The sequence below is a fragment of the Diadema antillarum genome, unplaced genomic scaffold (assembly GCF_040938485.1).
Source record: "Diadema antillarum isolate AM-2024a unplaced genomic scaffold, OU_Dant_1.0 seq00000106_RagTag, whole genome shotgun sequence".
NCBI lineage: Eukaryota > Metazoa > Echinodermata > Echinoidea > Diadematoida > Diadematidae > Diadema > Diadema antillarum.
This window is the reverse complement of record NW_027271192.1, coordinates 29,535-35,949: the sequence shown is the minus strand read 5'-3', so window position 1 is coordinate 35,949 and position 6,415 is coordinate 29,535.

Below are 6,415 nucleotides of genomic sequence, written 5' to 3'. Positions count from 1 at the left end.
TTGAATGTACTAACATTTCTTTTTTAATGTTGGATATTGATACCATGGAGACGTATTGTCACGTGAGAGGTGGATGTCATAGTATGAATAGTCATTACATCACGGATATAATTATTTCAATTAAAGAGAAACGGACCTCATTGTACAAATTACCTTTTTCTGATCGATCGCAAAGTGGAACCTTAAACTGGCTCATTGAATTCTTTATCGTACTTTGAGATTTCTACGCCCATTGTGACGAATTAAAGACAAGAGACCTTTCGCATGGGTCTAGTGCTCGGCGCGAGTATCGCAAATTCCGCTTGAACGCATTTTTGAGGAATATACATTACGTAAAAAAGTTAACAAAACTTGAAAGTCCTCGAGAAAAAGACGCTTGAAGATTAACCAAGTTGGAGACTTTTGTCCAAGAGGCTTCTGAGGACTCCTTTTTGTTTGACCCTGATGAAAGTGTGCCCCACAGTGTGTCCCCAGTATGCTCACAAAGTCGGAAACGCTCGAATTAACAGTGTGGTGGTGATATCACACTGGTGTGTTTTTTCCGCAGAGAGTACACATAGTAATGTTTTGTTCCACATGAATTGATGAATTGATTCACAATGTGTTCACAACGTTGAAACGCTCGAATTTAACAGTGTGAAGAGATCTTACATTGTGTTTCACATTTTGTTTCACACTGTGAAGAACTGAGCTCCTTTTTCCAGCAGGGGAGAACCCCTGTCATGAAGCCTCTTGTTGGGACATTGTCTCCATTTCTACAAATTTAATGTTCTACCATTCTAGCGATGTCCCGTGTTGAGGAAAACTTTATCTAGGCATATCTGACACTGTATACAGAGAAGAAAGGTCTGTGAATATTTGAAAAGTCTGCAATTTGTGAGTTGTGACACCCCCTTGCCTTTTCTCACTTTGCCCGATTACAAGACAAGATAATTTTACGCCTTCTCCAAATCTTGTTTGTTCCAAGTAGGTGGGATCATAGTACAAAATCCCCATACAACAACAGTCGAAAAAAGATGTCTACCCCCTCTCGATCTCAATCATTAAGGTTGACATGGAATGCTTGCTTAATGTATTAAAGCAATTCTGCTTTGCATGTTTGTCGCACGGTGTTTTGTGTGTGCATGGCGTCTCATATACTGTTAACACCACAACAGTTTCTCGAACTATGTGTTGATGTGTACACTCCTCCGTCACGGCTGACATCAATAAATGGCAGACAACGTTTATTCGCATTATATGACTGTGAAAGAGGTACTCATTGATAATTATCATATCGAATCCCTCTGACTTTCTCGAAAGTTTATCTTATGAAAGCAATTAGTGTCATAATTCCGGATGTCAGAGGACAGTCCCAATAAACAGCTCGCGATTTTAAGCGAGAAGAGAAGTTGATTATCTTCGGTAAAACCGCATTTTCAAAGCCTGATCATCATCGATACGTGAAAGTGCTAATAAGGACCGGTCATTATACTTTTATTTATGACCGCTCATAAGCAAAATCATGTATTTGGCATAATAAAGGATTGGTCAAGTGGAATATACGCTCTCAACCGATCATTGGATTCGGATGTTCTTCGTCAGTGTATATTTACTATAATAATACTTCATGGTCCATTTCACCATTATCAAGTATAGTTCAGTCTGAAATGAATGTTGGTTTCAACATTGATGAAGTTGTACTAAATGCACACCCGTAGACATTAACATTGTAGTAGGTCTACTAAGAAGTCACTATACGAATGCAGATTTACATAATCTGATATCTGATACAGGCTTCGACCGTCACTGAACTTTATGAAATCGATGCCAAGTAGCTTGCGATTTTGCTTAAGTCAGCAAGTACGAAGTCATGTCTGTGAGAACAATGTTTGAACCTGATCATCTGTTGACACACCATAAAAACTCGGTGATACAGCTGAAAAAAATGAAAGAAATAAAGACTGGATATGACGTAGACATGACTACATGCAAGTAATCAAGCCATCGTGTTGATAACCTCAACTGATAAACGCGCAGTAAAACGTGCAACTGTAGACGAAGTGCACATCAGAGATTGAGGGACATAAAACATTGCTTTTTTATCGACTGATGGGGGAGAATCCAAGTGCCTTCAGATATAGAAACGCATATACACATTTTAATGTATTAAAATCTATCCTCGAGCAGCCGCCAAAGTTGTACATATAAAGTGAATGTATAATCATATTATGCATGCGTGTATGCGTATAATGGAAGTTGCTGCTTCAGATGACGGTTTGTCGAGGAATGAGAAAGTTCAGTGCATAGAGTAAAAGGTCCCATTTCAAAGTACATTAAGTTTGTAGTATTTGTTTAAACAGATGAGTTGCTACAAAGAGCATGAATAAGTAGTAACGAAAAACACTGCCCAAGATTAATGCTGTAAATGTTTGCTTTTTCGCGAATATGAATTCCCTATCTAGGGTATAACGTTCACCACAACGCGAATTGAATGCGTTTCGCGTGCAATTTTAATTTGAACGCGCTTTTTACACGTTCATGTGAGAAAAGCATGAAACAGCATGTCAATGAAATCAAATTTTATAAACTAGTTAGCCTTTGGAATGTTGATCTCGGTGATCATTCAAATCTCGCTCGAACTTGAATGATCGCGTCATTAAATCGAATGCAAATTTGAAGAAATTGGGCGGGAAAAACTATATATTAATAGTGACTTCACAGTTAACACCCATAGACTATTTTGATAATGACATCTGAACCACAAACCTTTCAAAACATTTATCAGTCACTTAATTACGAAAGAGCAGTTGCAAACAGCCAAGCAGAAAGTAGTATTTTACGTGTGCCTTATCATTATGACTCTTGCTAACTTTGTTACAGAGAAAACACATTCACCTCTACATGAAAGAAAACTATAGTTCCTATTATACAGGAATATTTATAAGTTTTCATGAAGACCTATAGGCCCTAGATCCATGGTTGTTTTATATAATGTATATATATATACATATATATATATATATATATATATATATATATATATATATATACACGCATATATACATATATATATATTACATATACATATCAGATTGGGCCTACCTCCCAGGTACATGTCAATTCATGGCATAGATTGCCATATATTGTCTGCACGTGATCAGATTCACTGTATTTTACATTCCGATAAGCATATATTCCTATAAATGTACATGACATGTAGAGCAGAGTATATCCATCATATTAATTATGATAACTTACACGTATGTTGCTATCTACGGATGATCGTCCAAATGCGGTACCTTCTTTTTTTCTTCGTCTTCTTCTTCTTTTGTCTTAAAACAACTATGATACTATAGTAGCCACTTCTGGTTCTGGGTAAAAATGGTTGGATGTTAAAAACTTCACAGACAGCTGAACAGTAGTACTTCGCAGTCAAAATGTTGTATAACCTGAATGTCTCCTCCAAAATAGGGCCTATGCTGTATGTTGCCATCAGTTGGCCCCGCCCCTGATTACATTAATTCTTTAACGCATTTAACCATTTACTAAATGTTACATTCTACCTCTACATACAATTAGCAGCGACGAAACTGTTCTTCAGTCCAAGTTGGTGTGTATGCATTGGTGATATATACACACCTATATAGGCCTATATGAAACAAATGTCAATAAACTGTTTCTGTAAATGTATCGCAATCCTGTGGATGCTTTGTGAGCAAAATTTAGAAGGAGCAGGTGAATAAATGGTTCGTTTTACTATGCGGTAGATATAGGAAATGAAACATCGATATTGAATTGTATTACAGAAACAGCCTGGCTTAAAGGTCCTGTTTACCTTTGGGAGCAGTGATTTAACAAATGTTCAAGGTATCGCATTTCATGCATTATGTGCAGGTCTGTTGTATCACAAAACATCGTACCATATAAGAATTTTGCAATAGAACCTGAAATATTGGGAGATATCACTATTTTTTTCAATAAACCGTAACTGTAAACGGTTTTATAGTCTGGACACATTTTTATTATAACCACTGTTCACATTTTGTGTATTGAACAATACTCAACACTGATTACACTAATTCATATTTTTACATTGGTTGTTTCTATCCCTAGCTCACATTTTAGACCTACACTTGTATTTCGAAGCATTAATGCAGGTCTTTTATTTCATCTTCAAATGGTAAATTATGCCTTTAAATGGCATGAACTTGTATTGCGTTCTGTTTACGGAACTATAGGCGTAATAAAAAGAGAATCGGACAGTTGTGAAAAACGCAACGATACACAATATGATACGAACTACCCAAGCAATATACACATATCATATATGCTTTGGCATATGCTTACAATCACACAACCCGCATTTGTATTATAATTATGCCAGAAGCTCATTGCTACGTGTATGCGCATAATACATAATTCCCTAAGAGTCTTTACCCTCCCCGCCTTGGTCGCTACGTCTCTCTCTGTTGACCGACCGCCCATCATACAAGAGCAGTAATGGCGATTAATGCTTGGCATGCGGTCGAGGTCAGTTCTCGCATCGCTGGCTGGACAATAATGCAGTATGTCCATGGAGCTACTCAACCAGCTCCATGGTTTGTCCATGTAGCTACAACGTACATATAGCTCCATGTGTTGCCTGCGATAGCCATCTCCTCTAAAATAGACCTACATGTAGTAGTATTATCATTTTCATTTCTCTTGCAAACGAAGTAGGCCTATACTTTATACGTTCAGGAGATAATTTTGTGAGCTAGAAACGGTGCGTTAAAAGGCTGCCATGTGCACTATCGCAAAACGCGTCTATTTAGTCATAATAATGACCTGTATGGAATCTAACTTTTTATTAATTTAAGACACTAACTAACCAGTAACATTGTAATGTATTTGTTTGCACTGCCACGGTGGATTCGGGCTAGTTCTAATACACGGCGTCAACTAGACGAAAAAAGAAAATGATAATGGGTAAAGATTTCTTTATTAAAGTGCAACCATGAGAAAGCTCTAGGATTCTATGATAGAGTCACATGTTTTCACAAAACAGCGATACTGGCAACCATAGACGAATATCGAAGGTGATATCGTCTGGCAACTCATGCGTCTCACTGACACGATTATTGTATCAAAATGATATCAGGACTTTGTCCAACATGGAATCAACAGGAATGAGCCTTTACTCTTATACGTACACTGTAGCCCTAATATCTCTGGGAATATGTAACCAGACATATCTTAAGTATTCATGAAAGAAAGGAATACACTGTATAAGATAAATAAGAATAGGCCTCAAATTTGTCAGCCCTCCCCGCCTTTGCCTTCCCCCACTTTGTCCATATCTACAGACAAGATAATACCACGCCCTGTAGTTGGCGGGACCCAGGCGCAAAAGGGACGAGAAAGCGATGCTTTTCTTTTTATCCCGTCCCCCCCCCCCCCCTCAGGGAAATAATATAAACAAATAAAGAGAAAATTCAATATAGGCCTACTTTCACTTTTCTACCTTAAAGGCATAATTTACCATTTGCAGATGAAACAAAAACCAACATTAGTGCTTTAAAATAGTTCTGAAATGTGAGTTAGGGATAGAACAACCACTATAAAAAATGTAATAAGTAAAAAAGTACAAAATGTGAACAATAGTTAAAATAAAAATGTATGTATCAATATGCATCAAAATGAGATATCTTAACATTCTTTAAATCACTGCTCCCAAAGGTAAACTGGACCTTTAATGAAAGAGTACTTGACTTACCTCTTTCAGAAAGCAGGGGGAATCATATTACCCATAGTGTGAGTCGTGAACAAGTTGATGGAATGTGTAATTTTCATGAAAAACGAATTTCTTATTTTTGTGGAATTCTTCTTTTATTTTCTTTATATTGCTGTCCACACATGACGTCATAAACTCTAGTAGTCTCCTTTTCCAGTCATTACAACTCCAAAACTTTAAAAAATCATAACTTTGCATCGATTGCCTGACTTTCCTCAAACTTTCACTGATGTGTAATGTTGCTGCTTTTACTCAATCCACATTGCTCTTTTGGTTTTGGTTTCCTTGAATGCATAAGATATCATTCGGAATTTCTCGAGCGAACAACGCATTGTCTTAAGATATTGATATATTGATTACAAATCAGCCGAGTCCGCCCAAATCGTCTGTCTGTGACGGAATACAATGTAGAGACGGATTTGTATTAAAACCTTGAGGTAATGCGTTGCTCGCTCGAGAAATTCCGAATGGTATAATGCTTTTACTTTACCGCGGGGATGTTACGCACCAGGGAAGTGGTCCCACCTCCTTGTACGCACAAATAAAGATGGTGAATTGACATATAAGTGACTGCATGGTCTCCACCATCAGGAATCAAGACAGCATGATGCTGTGCAATATACAGAAGTTGTGGTTTACTCACATCAGGAATCACGCGCA